The following is a 22,921-nucleotide window of genomic DNA, read 5'->3' as shown; positions in this document are numbered from 1 at the left end:
CCTAAGCCTAGTATGTTGGAAGGAGTAAGTGAGCTGCAGTTTTAGTTAAGTTAGTTTTTGCCAAGAATCTGAATCAAGAATTCTCTAAGGATCTAATCAGCTCCATACCTTGGTGATAGAATGAAGGAGGTCTTGTATCTCGTTCTCAGGACTCAATCTCCCAGAAACCCGCAAGGGTGACTGGAAACACTGGGGCTGGAATTCTCGGCAGGAGAAAAGACAGCGTCTCTCTCAGTGCGTCGAATGGGAGGGTTGGCTTCCTTCGGCTCTCGTTACAGCTGGGCTTCGGGTAAGTAGATAGCCGATCTTCTCCAAACCACAGTGTGCTTGCTTAAGGCAGATGCTGGTAAATGTACACCTGGAAGGTGCAGAGTTTGACGTAAGGTTGGACATAAGACGTCACTAAGAACTCGCAGTTCTTTCAGGACTCCAGGAGTTCTTGGACAAATTAAAACAAAAGCAGGGGGAATTCCTGGGCTGCTGGAGGCTTGGTTTGTTTAAAGAACGCGTTGTACTTTCTAGGAGTCTATGGGAGTAGCCTTGCCGTATTTGGACTGCATTGGCTATGACTAAATATGGATATGATTCTTATGCCTTTATAAGGATATGATTTGTTATAACCACATAAGGGCATGAATCGGGAATATTTAAATAGGGTCCTAGATACGTTCACAACACCCACTCCACGTATAATGTCCATCATTACTAAATACAAAGCAATACTAAACATATAACGATGCATGTGTTTTCCAACCCACCCCAAAATACATAAAATGCATTTGAAATGGTATATACACGAAAATTAGTATTATACGGTACGTTTTTCAAGCAGTGTTATCATTCAGAAAATGCATATATAGTACATTTAAAATTTTGCTGAATGAATTTGCGAAAATTACATTTATGAAATGGCTCTTAATACAGAAGAGAAGGTCGAGACCATTTCATCACATATTTATACAATGCTGTACAGGTGCTAGAGGCTGAATCAAAATATTGTCTCTAGAGTTTCAAAAATAGAAATTTCTGTTCTCTAAGAATAGTTCTACTTTAAGCAGAGTACCATGTGCCAAAAAAAAGTAAATATTTTGGGAACGGAAAAAGAATTTTGCTTTCAGGGCAAAAAATTGTTTCAATAGTTTTTTAGGAGTTCTGTTTATCAAAACTAAAGGCCGAATTCAGAGTTCAGGGAATGCTGTGTGCTTGTGTTTTCAAACGTTATTCAAAAATTATTCTCGTTGCTAGGAGAGAACATTAACTCAGATAGGCTGGCAAAGAATTCGTCTACAACAGTAGGTGAAAGTTGGACCAAGTCCGAAAAAGTAGAAATAGTGCATATGTGAGACTCATTGCCATCATTGATGTCAGGATCAGCAATGCTCACTGAAGGTTGTACCTGTGTGCCGCTTTCATCTCGTACCTCACTGCCACCTAATCGTAATGGTGAGGTCTCAACGAATGCCATCATCAGAATAGGTAGCCGCTGGGGACAACATGTTGCATGAGCCGTTACCGAACCAAGCAAAGTATCAACATCCTTGGATACCGCTGATGGTAGTGTAAGACAGACATCCAGCTCGCATTCTTCTCCGCATAGCAGGCATCATAGAACAGGTAAGAAGCAATCTTGCCAGATTGGTGTGAATGAAAGAAACCAGGTAGTATTCAGATCTCTTAGCTTCGCCAAGCCGAGTACTTTAGTTATTCTTTCTCGGTATCTCATCGCAAGGATCGTTTCTTCCATTATAGCCTGAGTTTTGTCTGTAACTGGAGTTGCCATATCGGAGCAGAAGGAACAAAAATAAAATTCCTGCTACGAGTCCCAAGAGGAGAGGCAGACCGCCGAACACAGAATGCACGAAATTCTGGAAGAAGTTCAGGACTGCTTCAATGGGTGCTAATAGTCCTGAAAAAATTGTCTTAAATACATGTGCGATGCCACTGGTATCAGACATGTTTAAGATTTGACCTAACATTTCTACGAAATGTACGGGGCAATTTGTTGATAATAGTGTATGTATCTCTGCGGCTGTCCTTGCAACTTGCAGATCATACGTTTCTCTAGACGAGGTTAAAGACACAGTTGTCTGTAAAAGAATAGACTTCATTCTGCTTAAAGTATCAATTCGAATAGAAGAGATATTCAGAGAAGGCCATATTGCTGCCTCCTTGTCTGGTTTGCTGTTTGGATACAATACTTGCATACAGCAAATGACCCTGGAAGTAACGCTCACGAGATAGGCTTTTCCTGGCACCATGCCACAACAGCTGTGGTCACTTATTATAACGTAGCTGCCGTTGGAAAGCTGTCTGAAAAAAGGCTCTATCTATGTTGCAGGGGTACCGTGCAGATGACATGAAAGGTTGTTTGATGAACCTTCGCAGGCTCCATGCAAGTTAATACCTTGACACAGAAGTGTACCGCTTAGTGAATTTTTACAGCTGTTTCCACTAAGAAATACCTATTTTTTCCCTTTACTATAACATCTATGTGTATAAGGTAAATTCCAGGTTGACTTGATGTATCCTTTACCCAACCTTTCATACAGGCCTGCTGGTATATACTTTTGGCAATATTGAAACTGAAAATTTGTTATCGGAATTGTAATTGTACCATGTATTATCCATTCAATGACAGGTCGTTCTGACATTGTCAATGGTAACTTTTCGAGTTTTTCAATGCTCATTATCGTATAGTCTGCTCCTTTTTGTGCCAAACTGATTTGTTTATCAGTAAGGTTAAAGATAGAAAATAATGACGTTTTGTTGATTAGACGCCATGGCACGTAGCCTGAACGGAGGTTTTGTAACGTCCAGCCTAACTGTACAATAGAACGTAATTGGGACTGGCCATGTTACTGTTGTGAATCTATCTAGGACCCTAATTAGATATCCCCGATTCATGCCCTTATGTGGTTATAACAAAACATGCCCTTATAAAGGCATAAGAATCTATAATACCCATATTTTTTTGTGATGAGGTTGCATAATATTATGCAACCGCATCACAAAAAAATATGGGTATTATTTTTTGGGATGCGGAGAAAGCCTTCGATCAAGTTGCTTGGCCATATTTATGGGCTATAATGGGTAGAATGGGATTCGGCCCGCTGTTTATGCAGGCTGTTCAATCTATGTATAGGAATCCCCGGACTAAAATTTGTACTTTGGGACAGGAGTCAGCACTTGTTCATATCACCCGGGGCATGCGTCAGGGATGTCCCTGTTCGCCTCTACTTTTTGCGATCTACATAGAGCCACTACTACAGCGTTTGGAATCTACTAATTTAATAAAAATCAATGACAGTAGGAGATTATGAAACACGCGTACTTGCGTACGCTGGCGATATTGCGGTTGTAACATCAGATCCTGAGTCAGCAATACGGGAGGTCGAATTTTTGACGCATTCATTTGGACAGGTTGCTGGCTACAAACTTAATATCTTAAAAACCCAAATTGTTTGTTCAACGTGGCTGTGCATTAGAGAACCACGTGTGACGCAAGAGGCTAAGTATTTGGGGATTAAAATCGGTTAAGAGCCAGCTAGAAAAGTTAGAATGTTTGCATTTGTCAATGGTTGGGCGACGCAATGTACTTAAGATATGCATTCTCCTCAAAGTACTTTATTATTTTCGGACAGTTCCTTTGGAGTTATCTAGACCACAACTGACTAAATTGCAAAGCATCTCGGATAGGTTTATTTGGGGTTGGAAGAAATCCCGCCGTTCATCTAAATACATGACATTACCCTTAAATCGTGGGGGCTGAGGTGTCCCGAATTTTCTTTTTTATTATCTAGTTTGCCTTATACAAAATTCAAGGTTTATGTTAACTGGGGGGCTACAAGGATGCACGAGACACCTAATGTTTATCAAATGTTAATTGGAGAATCGGCTCTCGAAGTCCTGTTGAAATTTTTTGAGCCTAGCTATTTTAAACGTACCAGATTTAAAATTATATTTGCGGCTTATAAGGGGTGGAAAATACTTCGGAAAATTCTGGATATTCAACGGGTTAACTTTTATACACCCTTAGACTCTAGGAACATATTACCATCTATATTTTGGGATGCCAAGATGCGAATATGGAAAAGTAAAGGGATATCCCATTTGGGTGACTTCTTTATGGATGGTACATTGGTTCAATTTAAGGATTTAATGGAGCTGTATTCGGTGCAGAAAATTGATTTCTTTAAATAGTTGCAAATATGTGATTTTATGCATAAACGTCAACTACAACCTATTGTAAGTAATGAATTCATTGAAGCTCTCTCAAAAGGTGCTAAGATTGGTGTCTTATATGAAATTTTGTTATCAAAACAATTGGATGATATTGAATTGCAGGATGCCAAATGGCAAAACCGATTAGGATGTTCGGGCATACTTCTGCAAGATTCTATTGATATGGCAGGGGCAATAGTTCTATCTGCTAGTTTGCGTACGCAACATTATAAGACTGTATTTAACCTGTACCATACACCTGTGAAAATGATGAAATGGGGAAGTATCTATGATGGTAAATGCCTCCGATGCCAAATGGATGCAGCCGATATTGTTCACATATTTTATAATTGTAATGCACTTTTTTCATTTTTTCTAAGAATTGAGCAATTTTTATCTATTATTATGAAGGTGCAATTTCATGCAAGCCGGGAATTGTTGCTTTTTGGGGTTGGCACGGATGATGAAATTGTACAGAACTATTATCGCCATAGATATTTCATTTTCATGGCTATGGCGGTAGCTAGACTATGTATTGCTACAATGTGGCTGAAACCCGAACCACCCGCTTTTGAAATGTGGAGAGCTACGATTTATAATGTGTTTTATTTAGAATATAATTTATATCGTATCAAATCTAGGAAAAAAAAGCAACTGGGATTGAAGATATGGCAGCCAATGCTCCAACATTTTGAATTGTCATTTGGATAACTTTTTGGATTGTTATTTGTTATAGTGCTACAGTATTGTTTTTATGTCATGGAATCTTATGTTCTATTTTTTTCTTTATGTCTGCTATGAACTGAAATAATAAAAAAATAAAAATAAAAAATAAAGGCATAAGAATCATGTCCATATTTAGCCATAGCCAATGCAGTCCAAATACGGCAAGGCTACTCCCATAGACTCCTAGAAAGTACAACGCGTTCTTTAAACAAACCAAGCCTCCAGCAGCCCGGGAATTCCCCCTGCTTTTGTTTTGATTTGCACAAGAACTCCTGGAGTCCAGAAAGAACTGTTAGTTCTTAGTGACGTCTTATGTCCAACCTTACGTAAAACTCGGCACCTTTCAAGTATAAATATACCAGCACTTGCCTTAAGCAAAGACACTGTGGTTTGGACCAGAGCGGCTATCTACTTGCCCGACGCCCAGCTGAAGCGAGTGCTGAAGGAAGCCGACCCTCCCATTTGACGCACTGAGAGAGACGCTGTCTTTTCTCCTGCCGAGAAATCCAGCTCCGGTGTTTCCAGTCACCCTTGTGAGTTGCAGGGAAATCGAGTCCTGAGAGAGAGATACAAGACCTCCTTCATTCTATAACCAAGGTACGGGGCTGATTAAATCCTTAAGAGAATTCTTAATTCAGATTCTTGGCAAAAAAACAACTTAACTTAAACTGCAACTTACTTACTCCTTCCCATGTATTAGGCTTAGGTCAGGTACACCGGGGTAGGCGTATATTAGAAGCACCAGTTGAGTACGTTAGTCAATGTTTTTACGTATGTATATATTTTATCCGTTTTAAAGTATCATATGGCTAAGAAACCATATCAATGCTTTTACAGTATTATTTCATAATACTACTTTTACTGTACGCACTTTACTTCATGATAAGTATTGCAATTGTGGCAATTCATTTCTCTTGCATGAGAAAGAAGACTGCTCAATAAATAACAACTTTTATTGAAAACGCCCGTCTCTCTATTTCTCTGCACTCCTGGTGAAATTAAGCATGCACGATTGACTGAGTGAAATAGCTGTCTATTCTTTTCACACGACTCTGGAGATATACTCTTTATTCTGAGGGAGCGGTTGTCAGAAACTAATCCCTTCTTGTCTAATCAGGAAAGTTAACTCCTTCCTGAACATTCGAGAAAGTTTCGAGTGACCTCTGAGCTAGCTGGCAAACATATTCAGTAGAGACCTAGATGACCACAGTCCTACGTCTAAACTGCCGTTTATGTTATTCCAGTGCGCAGAGCCTATTGGGAATATAGGAACTACACTACATTCCAACATGAGCAAATCCAGTTCTATTATATCAATAGCAGATTATACAATGCTGTCCAGTGAATAAATTCTGGAGGACAGAGTTGTTAACCCATTGTCCACTACAGACAGTGATTTTTCCAAATTAATACGATCAATTTCTCGTATGTTTTCAGCAGTTTCAATTTGCATTACTTTCCAAGCTTCGTTGTAAGCAGCGTATATACCGGCGTATATGAAACGTTTTTGACGCTGTTTGCGAGGTCCCAATATGAAATCTCGCAAGTCAGCACCTTCTTTAGGTAAAGTCAAGTGTTGCCTAATTTCAGACAGTGTGGATCTCTGTAGCCATTCGAGGCATAGTTTCCCTACACTGTATGTTGTTACTATCCCTGGATGTTGTCTCTGGGAATATCTTGGGTCTGGCCTGGTCTGTTTGAACCCCTGTGTTTTGTTCAGGAATCCATCTTGACAGTTATTTGTGTCTGTGGGCCACATCAACCATTTTTTCCAATCAGGATTTGTTCTGTTTTGGTGTAAAATATGGGATACGTCTATCTCCATATCTGTAGTGCTATTACTATCAGGTATGGGCTTTGGAATAGACGGTTTGTTTAAGTCTTTTATCTTGGCTAGGCCAAGACAGGTTGTTTGTTGAATGGTGTCATTCAGGAACAATATCTGTTCTGGGATCATGCAGGCTCTAAATAATGATTCTAGACCTTGTACCTGCCAATCTTTTGTACCCCAAATGGTTTTTGTTTCAATGTTGTTTTTCCAAAATTCAAAACCAAATGTAGACATTTTTTCATAAAATGTTTCAGAATAAATCAATCTAGTATTTGTCAACATGTTTTTCATTCCTGTCTTATTTAACATTTTAAAATAAAACGTTTCTGGATCTGTGTTGTTAAACCCTGAGAAGTATGGGAATTTCTCATAAAATGTTTTCGAGCTGCCTTTTGGCGGTGTTGGGCAATGTTCCCATTGATTATAAGTAAAAACATTTCTAGGATTAGCAGATTTATGCAAATAGTGATGACCATAATTGTTAGACGGGGACCTGGAGGGTCGGCCGAGCACAGTGATCGCACAGACAGGTAACTTCCCCCCCACAGATGGACACCACACAAAGGTCAGGGTAACACCTTTTATAGGCACTTCTGGTAGTAGAGTGGTACGATACAAGGCGATCAGGACACGATGATCCTCTCAATTCTAGTCTCTAGTAAGGGAAGGGGGTAGCGGGACAGTCTTGGTACCCACGGGTACGGAGGTGTAACGGTGATAGCTCACAATCCTCGAGCTCGGTGTTCGGATGGGTCAGACCGCGGCAGCGCCGGCAGGTCCCGAAGAGGTCGTAGGTGGCAACGGGCCGCGGCAGCGCCAGCAGGTCCCAACGAGGATGAAGGTTACAACGGGCCGCGGCAGCGCCAGCAGGTCCCACGAGAATGCAGGTTGCAACGGGCCGCGGCAGCGCCAGCAGGTCCCACGAGGATGAAGGTTACAACGGGCCGCGGCAGCGCCAGCAGGTCCCACGAGGATGAAGGTTGCAGAGGGCCGCGGCAGCGCCAGCAGGTCCCACGAGGATGAAGGTTGCAGAGGGCCGCGGCAGCGCCAGCAGGTCCCACGAGGATGAAGGTTGCAGAGGGCCGCGGCAGCGCCAGCAGGTCCCACGAGGATGAAGGTTGCAGAGGGCTGCGGCAGCGCCAGCAGGCAGGACAATAGTTCACAAGGCAGGGCTGTGGCAGCGCCAGCAGTCCGTCAAGGATGAGTTCGTCGCGGTGTCTCTCGACTCCAGGATACAACTGCCTTCCTGTCCTGGGGCGGCCTCAGTTATAGGTCTGGCGCCCTTTGATGTCCGGACCCTCGCTCTTGGAGGTCGGGAGGTCTGGGATGAGGGAGTCCAGACACCCAGCAGGGGGGTGGAGCCAGCGCCCGAGGAGGCTGGGGGTGCTCGGCACCTGGCGGGGGAGAGCCATCGACACTTCTTACTCCCATTGACCTGCCAAGTGGTCCGTTCACCTCCTGGGTGGAGGGTGGTGCCGGGATGTCGGGGCCTGGCCAGGCCCAGGGTTGGGGTCGGGCTGAGGCCGCGCGGCCGCGTGGTGCCGTGTCCAAGATGGCGGCTGGGCCGGGCAATGGTGCTGACGGTGGCCCGGGCCCTGTCCTGCGGGGAGGGAGCGAGCCCTTCATGTGGCCTGTCCAACATGCGTCCCCCCCAGCTGAAGGCGGGGAGAGTCACCCATCTTCTTGGGGACTTTCCTCGTCGAGGCGGAAAAAGCGGGACAGGCCATCCGCGTTGGCGTGGTCTTGGCCAGGGCGATGCTCCACAGTGAAGTCCATCCCCTGCAGGGAGATGGACCATCGCAATAGTTTGGGGTTCTCCCCCCGCATCTGCATGAGCCATTGCAGGGGCCGATGATCTGTCTGTACCCGGAAATGGGTTCCGAAGAGGTACGGCCGGAGCTTCTTGAGGGCCCATACCACTGCGAAGGCCTCTCGCTCAATGGTACTCCAGCGCTGTTCTCGGGGCAGTAGGCGTCTGCTGATGAAGGCCACGGGTTGGTCCACTCCTTCGGGGTTCAGTTGGGCGAGGACGGCCCCAATACCATGGTCGGAGGCATCGGTCTGCACAATGAACTCGCGGCTGTAGTCGGGGGCCTGGAGCACCGGAGCGGTGCACATGGCGGCCTTCAGCGTCTCGAAGGCCGCGTGACAGTTGGGAGTCCAGTTGACTCGTTTTGGGTTGTTCTTAGACGTGAGTTCCGTGAGGGGCCCCACAATGCTGCCATAGTCCCTCACAAACCGCCGGTAGTATCCGGTGAGCCCCAGGAAGGCTCGGACCTCTGTTTGTGTTTCGGGGGGTTGCCAGGACTGGATGGCAGCTACCTTGAGTTGGAGGGGGGCCACCAGACCGCTCCCCACTTGGTGTCCGAGGTAGGTCACGGACCCCTGGCCGATTTGGCACTTGCTGGCCTTTATGGTGAGGCCGGCCTGTTGGAGTGCCTGCAGGACCGCTCTGAGGTGGTGGAGGTGGTCGGCCCAGTGGCGGCTGTATACCGCGATGTCGTCCAGGTAGGCGGCGCTGAATTCTTCGAGGCCCGCCAATACCTGGTTCACCAGTCTTTGAAAGGTGGCTGGAGCGTTCTTCATGCCGAAGGGCATCACTCTGAAATGGTAGTGCCCGTCCGGGGTGGAGAAAGCGGAACGTTCTTGGGCCCTGGGGGTGAGGCCGATCTGCCAGTAGCCCGCTGTCAGGTCAAAGATGCTTAGGTAGCGGGCTGCCCCCATGCGGTCGACTAGTTCATCTGCTCGGGGGATAGGGTGAGCGTCGGTTCGGGTGACCGCGTTCAGCCCCCGATAGTCGATGCAGAATCGGAGCTCCGGCGTGGTGCCCGGTGCCGCGGCCTTGGGGACCAGGACGACCGGGCTGGCCCAGGGACTGTCCGAAGGCTCGATGACCCCGAGGGCGAGCATCTTGGAGACTTCTTCTTGGATGCATGTACGTACCCGATCCGGTACTCGGTACGCCCGGTGTCGGACAGGAGGACTGTCCCCCGTGTCCACGTCGTGCAGGCACCAGGAGGTGACTCCGGGTGCGAGGGAGAACAGGTTTGCGAACGGCAGCAGGAGGGCCCGGCAATCTTGACGCTGCTCTGGCGTCAGGGCCTCGGAGAGTCGGACCCCGTCCACCGAGCCATCTCTTTCCCGAGTCCTCAGTAGGTCAGGGAGGGGCTCGGAGTCTCCTTCTGTGCCACTGTCGGTCGCCATCAGCAGGCTGAGCTCTGAGCGCATGAAGTGGGGTTTGAGCCTGTTGGCGTGGAGGACCCGGAGGGGGTTCCGGGGGGACTCCAGGTCGATGAGATAGGTGACGGGACTCCTGCGCTCGATCACCTTGAAGGGCCCCGTCCATTTGTCTTGCAAGGCACACGGTTCGATGGGGGACATCACCCATACCTGCTGACCCGGTTCAAACTCGATGGAGGAGGCATGTTGGTCGTACCACTTCTTCATGTCCTCCTGACTGGCCTCCAGATTGGCTTTAGCGATCTCCCTGAATTTCCGGGTCTGATTTCGGAGGGTCAGGAGGTATTTGTAGACGTCCGGAGGGGTCTTTAGGGGGGCCATTTCCCATTCCTCCTTCACTAGGCTGAGAGGCCCGCGAACGGGGTGTCCGTACAGGAGTTCGAAGGGGCTGAAGCCGAGGGACTTCTGGGGGACTTCTCGGTAGGCGAAGAGGAGGCACGGTAGTAGCACGTCCCACTGGCGGCGTAGGGGTTCTTCCAGCCCCATGATCATCCCCTTGAGGGTGCGGTTGAACCGCTCGACCAGTCCGTTCCCCTGGGGGTGATAGGGGGTGGTGAAGCGGTAAGTGACTCCGCACTGCTGCCAGAGGGATTTCATATACTTTGAAATAAAGTTCGTACCCCTGTCGCTGACGACTTCCCGGGGGAAGCCCACTCGAGAGCAGATCCCCATCAAGGCTCGACCCACTACTGGGGCTGTTATAGTACGGAGGGGGACCGCCTCAGGATAGCGGGTGGCGTGGTCCACCAGGACCAGGATGGAGCGATGCCCCTGTGCTGTTCGGGGGTCCAGGGGCCCCACAATGTCTATTCCCACCCTTTCGAACGGGGTGGTCACCACGGGGAATGGTTGTAGGGGTGCCTTGAGTTTGCGGCCGCTCTTCCCGCTGGCCTGGCAGGTCGGGCAGGACCGGCAATGGTTGGAGACGTCATTTCTCATTTTGGGCCAAAAAAAGTGAGTCACCAGGCGGTGGTAGGTCTGGTCTTGGCCCAGGTGCCCGGCCAGGGGGACATCATGGGCTAGGTTCAACAGGAAGTCTCTGAAGTGGAGGGGCACCACCAGCACTCGCCCGGCCCCCAGTTCTGCGATTTTCTGCTCGCTGTACAAGAGATCATTGTCCCAATAAACCCAGTGGGCCCCGGTGGTGTCTCCTTGGCTCTGGGCGAGCGCTTGCTGTCGCAATCCCTCGAGGGAGGGGCAGGTCTTTTGCTCCTGCCGGAATTGTTCCTGGGTGGGCCCCCCTTCTTGACGCCACTGAGCCAGGTCGGGAAGCTCGGGGGGCTGTGTGGACCCCTCTGTGGTGGGGTCCGGGTGGTCGGTCTGGAGGAAGTCTTCTTCTGGAGTGATCGAGGGCGGAGGTGCTGCCCATTCTGGTTCTTCTGGTCTAGGGATGGTGCGGGTGGCCATGGACCGGGTGGTTACGCACGCCCAGTCCGGGAGACCCAACATCCCCAGATGCTCTCTTCTTTCTACAGCGGCCCACGGGGAGCTCTCGAGATCGTTCCCCAGGAGGCAGTCCACGGGGGCATCGTCGCGGACAGTTACTTTCAGCATGCCGGACACTCCTCCCCATTCGAAGGGGACGCAGGCCATCCGACACAGGCTCTCCGAGTTATCTGCGGATCGGACGGGGCAAAGTACGTTTGGTAGGATTTGTTCTGGGGTCACCAGGTGACAACGGACGGCCGTCACACTGGCCCCGGTGTCACGCAGGGCCTCGGCCTTGCGCCCATTGATGCTCACCCATTGGCTGTACTTCCGAGTGTTGGCGGGCAGGGGAGTCCGCGGGACCATGTGTCTTCCTCCCAGGCATGCCAGGGTCATGGCGGCGGGTTCCCACTCGAACTGCTCCGACTCATAGGTCTCCGTGTCTTCGGAGACTTGTTCTTCTCCCAGGGCGGCGGCCGCCATCTGGCGGGGCCCGGGGACCTGGTTCTTCGGGCAGGTCGGGTCACTGGCATAGTGGCCGACTCGCTGGCATCGATGACACGTCACGTTAGCTCGGAACCCCGGGCGCATCGGGGGGTTTCCCCGGCCTGCTGGGGCCGGGGTGGCGTTAGTGGGCGCGGCCGGGACGGCGTCTCTGCCCCGGCCCGGGCCTCCTCCTCCTCCTCGGGGAGGATGATGACCTTGGTTGGTTCTGTTCTGCTCATTCGGCCCACTCCGGGCCACTCGGGTGCTCTCCCACCGGTCAGCCTCGGTGGCGAGCTGCCGGGGTTCAGTCAATTTACTGTCGAGGAGGTGCTGCCTGAGCTCGACGAAGCAGTTGTTGGAGAGGTGCTCCCACACAATGAGATTGAAGAGTTGTTCGTAAGTGGTTACGTTGTTACCCTTGATCCACCCCTCGAAGGCTCGGCTGAAATAGTTCACGTATTCCAACCACGTTGTACCTGGGATCCGGGTGCAGTTGCGGAACCTCTGGCGGTACATTTCGGGTGTAAGCCCATATCGACTGAGGAGGGCGGCCTTCATGTGGTCATAGGACGTCATTTGATGGTCCGGAAGCTGCAGCAGGGCATCACGACCCTCGTTGACGAATCTCCCCCATAGACCGGCTCCCCAGTCACTTCGAGCGACCCGGTGGGCGGTCATGGCAATCTCATAGGCCTTGAACCACTGCTGTATGTCGTCGTTCCGGTGATATTCTCGGACCACATCCTTGGGGATGTGGACCTTCTGCTCGGTAGGACCCGGGGAGTGCGGTTGCTCGGGCACCCCTAGGTTTTTGTTCAGTTTGCGTATTTCTATCTCCGCTAGTTTGCACTCGTGCTCGTATGCCAGTCTTTTTTCTTCGAGGTCTCACTGTCTCTGTTTTTCCTCTCGCTCTTCTCTGAGCCGTAAGTGTTCTAAGTTTATTTTTTGTTCCGCCAGTTTCAATTCTCCGTCTAATCTGAGTCGTGCCAAGTCTAACTCGTGTAATCTATTTTTTTCCCGCTCTTGGATCTCTTCACGGGAAGGGCCTGTTCTCCGTTCCTCCGTCCGGGTGGTGTTGACTTCCGGGGCTGCGGGGTCCCGGGGGGTTGCGGTATTTGTCTCTGTCCAGGCCTCTAGGGCGTTTTTGAAGTCTTCTTTTGTGCTTAGCCCGGTGGTAGCAATGCCTAAGTCCATGCAAAATTGTTTGAGCTCTCGGTGGTTGTATTCTTCCAGCTTTTCCATCTGGAACTTCTCCGCCGATCCGCTCTCTTTGTTCGTCATTGTGGTTTTAGTCGTAGGGTGAGTTACTGTCTGTACGGTACGCGTTGGTTCGGATCGTGCCGCTAGCCACCAATGTTAGACGGGGACCTGGAGGGTCGGCCGAGCACAGTGATCGCACAGACAGGTAACTTCCCCCCCACAGATGGACACCACACAAAGGTCAGGGTAACACCTTTTATAGGCACTTCTGGTAGTAGAGTGGTACGATACAAGGCGATCAGGACACGATGATCCTCTCAATTCTAGTCTCTAGTAAGGGAAGGGGGTAGCGGGACAGTCTTGGTACCCACGGGTACGGAGGTGTAACGGTGATAGCTCACAATCCTCGAGCTCGGTGTTCGGATGGGTCAGACCGCGGCAGCGCCGGCAGGTCCCGAAGAGGTCGTAGGTGGCAACGGGCCGCGGCAGCGCCAGCAGGTCCCAACGAGGATGAAGGTTACAACGGGCCGCGGCAGCGCCAGCAGGTCCCACGAGAATGCAGGTTGCAACGGGCCGCGGCAGCGCCAGCAGGTCCCACGAGGATGAAGGTTACAACGGGCCGCGGCAGCGCCAGCAGGTCCCACGAGGATGAAGGTTGCAGAGGGCCGCGGCAGCGCCAGCAGGTCCCACGAGGATGAAGGTTGCAGAGGGCCGCGGCAGCGCCAGCAGGTCCCACGAGGATGAAGGTTGCAGAGGGCCGCGGCAGCGCCAGCAGGCAGGACAATAGTTCACAAGGCAGGGCTGTGGCAGCGCCAGCAGTCCGTCAAGGATGAGTTCGTCGCGGTGTCTCTCGACTCCAGGATACAACTGCCTTCCTGTCCTGGGGCGGCCTCAGTTATAGGTCTGGCGCCCTTTGATGTCCGGACCCTCGCTCTTGGAGGTCGGGAGGTCTGGGATGAGGGAGTCCAGACACCCAGCAGGGGGGTGGAGCCAGCGCCCGAGGAGGCTGGGGGTGCTCGGCACCTGGCGGGGGAGAGCCATCGACACTTCTTACTCCCATTGACCTGCCAAGTGGTCCGTTCACCTCCTGGGTGGAGGGTGGTGCCGGGATGTCGGGGCCTGGCCAGGCCCAGGGTTGGGGTCGGGCTGAGGCCGCGCGGCCGCGTGGTGCCGTGTCCAAGATGGCGGCTGGGCCGGGCAATGGTGCTGACGGTGGCCCGGGCCCTGTCCTGCGGGGAGGGAGCGAGCCCTTCATGTGGCCTGTCCAACAATAATGATTATAGCAATACATTTCTTCATATTTGATGAGCCTTTTAAATAATCATGCTCTGTGAATTTTGCTGACATTTCTAAATCTGACATCATATTATTAATATTTTCAAAGTCCCAATCATCAGAGAAAGTACTAGGTGATACAAAGTCACTTAATGAAACCTTGAACTGATGGAGATATTTCAAGAGTTCAACCAGGCCATAGATTTCGTAATCAGTAGCGTCCCATGCTACACCGCCAGGTATAGGAATGGCTGTGATGTTTACTGATGATAGTTCTCTTTTTTCAATGTGAGAGGATCTGTGAGGCTTCAGGACCAAGTTGATGTTCTGACTTACTGTGTCCATTGTACTATATTTTCCATCAATAATGTGGGATACTTGTAAAGCGCACTGTTACTCTACCCGAGTGTCCTGGCGCTGTAGACCCCTGTGAGATGGTCCCTTTCTGGGTATCTCCAGGGTGAAACCAGGGTGAAACCAGGCATCCCCGGCGTCTGTGGGGGGCCGTTGTAGAGATGAGGCAAGCTTAATGCCCAGAGTTGCCGAGTGTGTTCCCTGGTTAGAGTAGGTACCGAGGCGAGAATTATCGAGTCCGTTGACCCTGGTCCAAGACCCTGCCGCGTCGGGAATTGAACCCTGGTCCCGGGCCGTTCTCTGCTTACAGGTCTGCCGCCTCTAACCAGTGAGCTACACCTCTCCACTTAATAAATCTACCCAAACATAAAACCATGATGAGCCAAAGCAGGAGGAAAAGTACACCTAACACAATCCATAATTCAATCCATGGTGAGATCAGATATGTTTCTTTGAGTTGATGAAAGAGTTCAGTCATTTTTTCTTTGAAAGTTTTTGTTGCTGGCGTTTCTTCATGTTCATTCACTTGGATCATCAGAAAGTCATCGAAATTGATGAAGTAGCCAGATGCAGTTCTGTCAAATGTTGGAATTGCTTCCGGATTGTTATTAATCTTTGAATCTGTACGTTCAGAGGCTACATCATTGTAGATTGGTGTTTCTTGACGAACTGTTGCAATTTGGGTTTCAAGAGGCACAAGTTCCATGGCTTTGTTGCATAGTCCTTTTTTATTCACTGCAGGTTTATCAAATGTGATTAGTCTCTCAGTATGAACCTCTTGAATTGTAGCAAGGTTTGGTCTTCTGCTACTTCTTGGGAGTCCACTGGGCCTACTACTTATTATTGGCCACATGATTGTGGTTTTACCAGGTCGATTGATACAACTCTGTTCTCCTTTTTACCAACAAGGGGCGGTAGTACTACTGATTTTGTTCCGCTGACAGCTAAGACAGGTACTGCTTTTCTGTAAGAAGGCCCAAATTCCTTCTTCACCGTGATCTTTTCTCTGACCAGATCCCCAATCTTTGGAGTCCAGACAGGTCTTGCTGGGACAGGTGGTTTTTCTTCAGTGGCCGTTGGCTTTAGCTTTATGTTACTTAGCCTTCTTCTTGTTTCATTTAAGTCCTGTAAAACAGCCAAACGATCTTTGATATCAAAGGTTTTTTGTTCCACCACTGAAGTCTGACGATCAAGGTCACTGATAATCATTCTGGTACCAAACAAAAGTTCATATGGAGTGATACCTCCTAGAGAATTTCTTGGCAGATTATTAAGACTACGTTGGACACTTGTTAGATGTTTGACCCACCCGTCACCCGAACCTAATACCCTCGCTGTTATAGATTGCTTTATGTAACTTTTTTTCTCTCCACTACCGCATTTCCCTCGGGATGGAATGGACTAGAGTACCGCAATGCAATGCCCATGCTGGCCATGGCCTCCTTGTAAGCTCGAGAGCTAAACGCAGGACCCTGGTCAGAATGTAGCATGCCAATTGCGTATGTGCCGATAAAGACTTGCAAATCTTTTATAACATTTTTGTCGTCGGCCGAGCGCTGGGGCCACATCCAAATGAATCTCGTGCCGGAATCCACTGCGCCCATGATATATTTATAGTTGCCGTCCCTTTTTACGGGACCACAGTGGTCCAGGTAAACACATGCTAATGGTTTATCTGAGATCAGAAGGGGCATCTGTGCTGGGCGTTTCACTGTTGATACCTTCCGTTTTTGGCATATTTCACATTCTAAAACATATTTTCTAGTTTGTTTTCTCATGCGTGGCCACCAGTATCTCTGTTTTAATAACGATACTGTGGCGGAAACACCAGCATGTGCAGAAGCGAGCCCTTCATGTGCCGCTAGAATTAGTCCTAACCTGTGTTCCATGTTTGGAATTGCTCTATCCCCCACTCCAGGGATTCGACCAAAAGGAACATTATTCGCATCAGTTTTGTATGAGTACTTTACTGGAAAGCCTTTCGGGAGTGTCTTACCACTGTCTTTTACTGAAGCACTGACAGGTTGTATTATCTCTCTGTCTATTTTTGTTTTTGACCGGGTAATGGCAGCTACGGAAGCCGTTTGCACAGCTGTCTTCGCGACCTCATCAGCCAATGAATTCCCTGCAACGTGAACGCCATTGCGTTGATGACTCAGTGTATGTATCACGTGAGTCTTTTGTAGTTCTTTCTGTAAAAGAACTATTTGTTCCCAAAGCATTTTATGCTTGATTGTGCCACCTTTTGCATCTTTGAAACCGTTTCGAACTCAGTTCTGCAAGTATTCATTGTAAGACTGTCGCAATAATACGAATCGCACACTATCAGTGTGGGGAATTCGCGATCGGTGTTTTCAAGCGCCATCTTGAAAGCCTGTAGTTCAGCTCGCTGAGCTGTACAATCTCCGAGTGATTGAGTTTTAGTGACCAAGGGTCTAAATTTTCCTTCGTGCCACCGACCTTTAACGATCGCGCACGCAGCACTATATGCTTGTTTACCCCCAACTGCGGGCTGTGCTGATCCGTCTGTATATATTATACAGCCGCAGTGTTCGAGAGGCAGAATTTCAGTCGGCAGAGGACATTCATATTCGTATTGGAGAAATTCTTGCGTTTTTAAGTTAGGATCGAATTCGTATACTACGACTGATGCAGCATGAGAATTAACCCATTGTATCCATCTCGGATGTAGAGCTTTAGCATTCGGAATGCTTGCTCTTGTCACTGCCTCTAGGGCAGGTACAGGTGTAACGATTATTATACGTTTACCCTGTGCGAGGGCTCTTTCTTTTGCTACAGCAGTTTGAACCGCAGTCAGAATTTTTTCAGTAGAACTGTATTTCATTTCAGCTTGTGTGTACAAGTGTGATTTATAAGCTATTGGTACCGTTTCTCCCTCATTAGAGGTCAGGTATGTGAATCCGCATCTTCCTGGGATGACTCGGATTACAAGGTTGCGTTCATTTGCGCGTGTTTGCAGTTTTGTTTTAGTTAACATGTCTGTTTGTATTGATCTTAAAATGTTTGTGTGATTCTGTGTCCAATTAATTGGTTTGAAATCAGGTTTTATTAATTCGTAGAGTGGTTTAACCCTCTCTGCGTAGTTTAGAATGTATGTTCTTCCGAAATTCTGGAAACCTAGAATTGATTGTAAGTTTTTCAGCGCTTTTGGAGCTTGGAGTACTGCACACTTCTCTAAGAAGTTGTCTGCTAGGCTTTTGCCTTCACTTGATAACTCATATCCCAAAAATAGGACAGTGAGGTGGGCAATTCATTACTTTTTAAAGTTGAATTTGTACCCTCCAGCTGCGAACCCAAGTATAATGGTGTTCACTCTTTTCAAGTGTGTCTCCAGGTCATCGTCTGTAAGATAGATGTCATCGACATAAGATAATGCCTCATCATCATACATTTGTAGTAACTCTGTTACCCTTGCTGAAAATAATCCTGGGCTGTTCTTGAATCCCTGTGGGAGATGGCAAAATTGCTTTTGGGCCCCCATACAGGAGAAAGCGGTCAAATACCTGCTTTTAGGTGTAATGTTTTGACAGAAGGAACCATTTGAGATATCTAATGTCGTTTTATATTTTTTGCGCACAATGTAAATCAATATTGCAGCACTGTGTGAGTTTTGTACTGCAAATGTTTTGCAGCATGAGTTTAGGTGTCTGTAATCCAAAACTAGATGATATGAATCGTCTGGCTTGGAGACAGGAAACAAAGGATTGTTCATTTGCGAGGTGCATGTTTCAATCACTCCCTGATATTCAAGTTGATCTAAGATCTCCCTGACTTGTTTTTTAGCTTCTTGCTTAACTGGATACTGCCTCTGTGCAGTAGGCTGATTTTTTAACTGAATTTTATGGTGAGGAGAATCCTCATCCCATCCTACATGATTTTTATATAATGCAGGAGCTTGGGCTACTGCCCATTTTCTGGCAAATGTGTATTTTTTATGAATTGGAATGTGATTTGAGAAGGCAGGCATAATCATTTCTTCCCCATGAGGGCACTCCCTGACAAACTCTGGTTGCCAGTTTTTCTCTGCTAGAAGGATGTCATAGCCTTTAGATAGGTTCTCCCAAAAGAGACCTCTTATTTTCCTAGTTTTGTCCCCTTCTATAAGTAATGTTATTTCGTATATTTTATGAGGTTTGCTAACTCTGGTGTCTGCAGTTTCCACCTGAATGTATTCATTCGTGTCCACTGTCTCCAGAAGATTCATCAGGATCTTGCGAACTATGGTCACTTCTGCTGCGCTGTCTAGCATTGTCTGTGCCCACTCTCCGTTTTTCAGTTGTGTCCTAAGTATCCTCGGCATGTTTTATTTTAATACTAGCTACCTTCTTTTTTGGAAATTGTAATTTTTTATTTTGATGAGCAGGTTCCTTGTCTTTGGACTTGGCGTGCTTTTCTTTGTGTTCTAACTGTCCTCTTCTTTCCGATTTCTGTGAGGAAGTCTGAAAAGATCGAGAGGGACGTGTATCAATATCTTGATATCTGTCAGGTTTTCTTAATTTATCCCTATCTCTAACGTTGTATCTTTTCTCAGAGGGCTCCCGTTGTGGAGACCTGCCCCCCCGTTCTGGAGATCTATCCCTCCATTGAGGAGACCTTCCTCTGGACTGGAACTGTTTTTCTCTGGGAGTGGTTTGTTTGTTACCCTCCCACTTCTTTTTTGAAGTAATGAGATTATTTTTAATAAAGGTTTTTTCAGGATTTTCAGTTAGTTGGGGTTTTAGTGGTTTCCCACCCAAACTATCTCTACCTAATTCTTCGTAGGATTTTTCAATTATTCTGGCGAGTTCAAAAGGTTGGTCTGCTATATCTGTCTCTTTCAATTTTTGGCGGATCGCCACAGATGCTGCTTTTATGTTGGCTAATAGTATAGCTGAGACTTGCTTAAAGTCTTTCAGTAATTTCATACCTAGATTTAAAGCAGGCTCTGGACCGTATTCATTTTGAATCTGTCTTAGTACGTCTGGTATAACCGCCATGAACGAAACACCATGTGTTTTTGTGGATATTAAAGCAAAGACTGTGCCCCAAGGGTCACAGTCCTCCACGTGTGGTGCGATCCCCATTGGAAGACAGATAGTCAGAATTCTGTGTTTCTCATTAGGTGTAGTATCAGGAAATACTGCCTCTATCTGAGTAATTTTTTGAGCTAACCAGAATGGAATTTGTTCCCGTTTTGTGGGTAATTTGCCAATGACATTGTATAGTCTGTGGTGTGATTTTATTTGTAAAACGCCTATTTGGGAAACGCCTAAACTGCTTGCCGCCGATCAGGGAGCTCGCTGCTTAATCCCTGCAACGTACCTGCTGAGTAATCACCCCTGTCATTCCAGGACCTCGCGGTACCCGCTGCGCGGGTCCCGCATCGCCCGTCTTGCTGGGCGCTTTGCTCCGACGAGGAGTAGGACTCTCGACTGGGACCTTGGCTGCACTACAGGGCGGGAGGAGAACTTCATTGCAGGGCTGCGAGCGCCAGGTGAGGGACAGGGACTCCATTTCCCAGGAGTCCCTGTGTTGCCATCACCTGCACCTGGACGCTCTCCCTGGTTGCCCCGCCCCCGACCACCGCGCTAAAAGTGCCGCCTGACTTGAGACTTTGGGAAACGCCTAAACTGCTTGCCGCCGATCAGGGAGCTCGCTGCTTAATCCCTGCAACGTACCTGCTGAGTAATCACCCCTGTCATTCCAGGACCTCGCGGTACCCGCTGCGCGGGTCCCGCATCGCCCGTCTTGCTGGGCGCTTTGCTCCGACGAGGAGTAGGACTCTCGACTGGGACCTTGGCTGCACTACAGGGCGGGAGGAGAACTTCATTGCAGGGCTGCGAGCGCCAGGTGAGGGACAGGGACTCCATTTCCCAGGAGTCCCTGTGTTGCCATCACCTGCACCTGGACGCTCTCCCTGGTTGCCCCGCCCCCGACCACCGCGCTAAAAGTGCCGCCTGACTTGAGACTTTGGGAAACGCCTAAACTGCTTGCCGCCGATCAGGGAGCTCGCTGCTTAATCCCTGCAACGTACCTGCTGAGTAATCACCCCTGTCATTCCAGGACCTCGCGGTACCCGCTGCGCGGGTCCCGCATCGCCCGTCTTGCTGGGCGCTTTGCTCCGACGAGGAGTAGGACTCTCGACTGGGACCTTGGCTGCACTACAGGGCGGGAGGAGAACTTCATTGCAGGGCTGCGAGCGCCAGGTGAGGGACAGGGACTCCATTTCCCAGGAGTCCCTGTGTTGCCATCACCTGCACCTGGACGCTCTCCCTGGTTGCCCCGCCCCCGACCACCGCGCTAAAAGTGCCGCCTGACTTGAGACTTTGGGAAACGCCTAAACTGCTTGCCGCCGATCAGGGAGCTCGCTGCTTAATCCCTGCAACGTACCTGCTGAGTAATCACCCCTGTCATTCCAGGACCTCGCGGTACCCGCTGCGCGGGTCCCGCATCGCCCGTCTTGCTGGGCGCTTTGCTCCGACGAGGAGTAGGACTCTCGACTGGGACCTTGGCTGCACTACAGGGCGGGAGGAGAACTTCATTGCAGGGCTGCGAGCGCCAGGTGAGGGACAGGGACTCCATTTCCCAGGAGTCCCTGTGTTGCCATCACCTGCACCTGGACGCTCTCCCTGGTTGCCCCGCCCCCAACCACCTCATCCGCTTAATAGGAACAGTTGATACCCGCAACGCGGGACGCGAGCGGGACGCCCGGGGCTAAGCCCGGGCAAAGGGCGGGCCCTCTACGGCCCTCATCGGCCAGAAGAGGCTGGGCTGGGCCCGAGATTCTGGACCTTTGTCTGAGTAAGTAGTGATCCATCTACTACCATAGCCCCACCATTGTTACCTCTGCATGATGGCCACAGCTGCTATTAGCCCTGCTATTACTGGATTGGACAAAAATGGGGGCATGTTAAACCGAACCCTGGATGACTATTTTCTTTAAATTGCGCTGCGAGGCCCTAGGGCAGTTATGCGCTATACAAATGCAATTTTTCATTTCATTTCATTTCTGAGGGCAATAAAGAACTGCTGCTAGCTGAGCGGCGGGCAGATCGTCGCCGTTCAATTGAACGTATTAAAAACAGTACCCTGTCCGAACCCATTATGTCTGCTACCTTGGACGATGATTTGAACACCTTACTGACAGGCAATATATCACCAACTGCTAGTGTGCCCCTATTACTTAAAGAATGTTTAGCCCCTGCTGTGTCACCCACGCAAACCCAACCAGACCCAGACCCACTAACTGTGACACATGATCTCCCTAGTACACCTAAAACTTTTAACATTATGATCTCGCCCACTATTAGGCCAGGCAAGGTAGTAAGAGGTAAAAACTTGAGGCCATTGCCACATAAAATACACAAAAGGAGACGGAAAAAAACTGATACAAACAAGCCTAAATTAAGTCATACCGAATTTGGTAAGAAGGTGAACCCTGTTACTACCATGATTATGGGAGAACCTGCTACTAAGCAAGCAATAGCGCCTGCTCCAACTACCCCATCACTCGTGATACCATCCTCCCAAGCAGCCATAGTGCCTGATATCATCCATATTCCAATGGAAGAAGGACCGCAACTAGCCTCCCCTAAGACTCTCTTGGACAATATAGAACTGATTGTGCGAAGTTATACGCTTGCCTTAGCTGAAAGATTTAGGGGAATGGAACTAAGGTTGGGGAAAATAGAGGGGGATCTGACAACACTAGGGAATTCTGTTAGGTCATTAGGGCCCCTGAAAGTGTCACACTCTCAAAATACCTTAACACCACAGCCCACCCTCCCAAAAGATGCGGTGGTTGCAATACCCTCTACCTCCAATAGTGGTAATAATCAGACAGCAGCTATTCCAGCTGCTTCTAACCATTTGCTTACAGGTGTATTAACATCTGTTAGCAAATTTTCTAATAAACCCAAGTCAAAACAGCTAACTACATCTATGGGTAGATCAAATACAACTTCAATCAGTAATACTGATACCCCAGCCAATACACAGGTAAGGGAACCAAGTATCCCCTCAAACAGACTCCCAAGACCAGAAGTGAACGAGATTAGCCATGCAAGAGGGGGACAGGACAGGAGACCACCTATGGAACTCCCGCCGGATGCTCTACCATATGTGGTTGTACTTACCGGGGTCCCTGAACTGTCAAGCGGT

The sequence above is a fragment of the Lissotriton helveticus genome, chromosome 6 (genome assembly GCF_964261635.1).
Source record: "Lissotriton helveticus chromosome 6, aLisHel1.1, whole genome shotgun sequence".
Taxonomy (NCBI): Eukaryota; Metazoa; Chordata; class Amphibia; order Caudata; family Salamandridae; genus Lissotriton; species Lissotriton helveticus.
Note: the sequence above shows the minus strand (reverse complement) of the source record.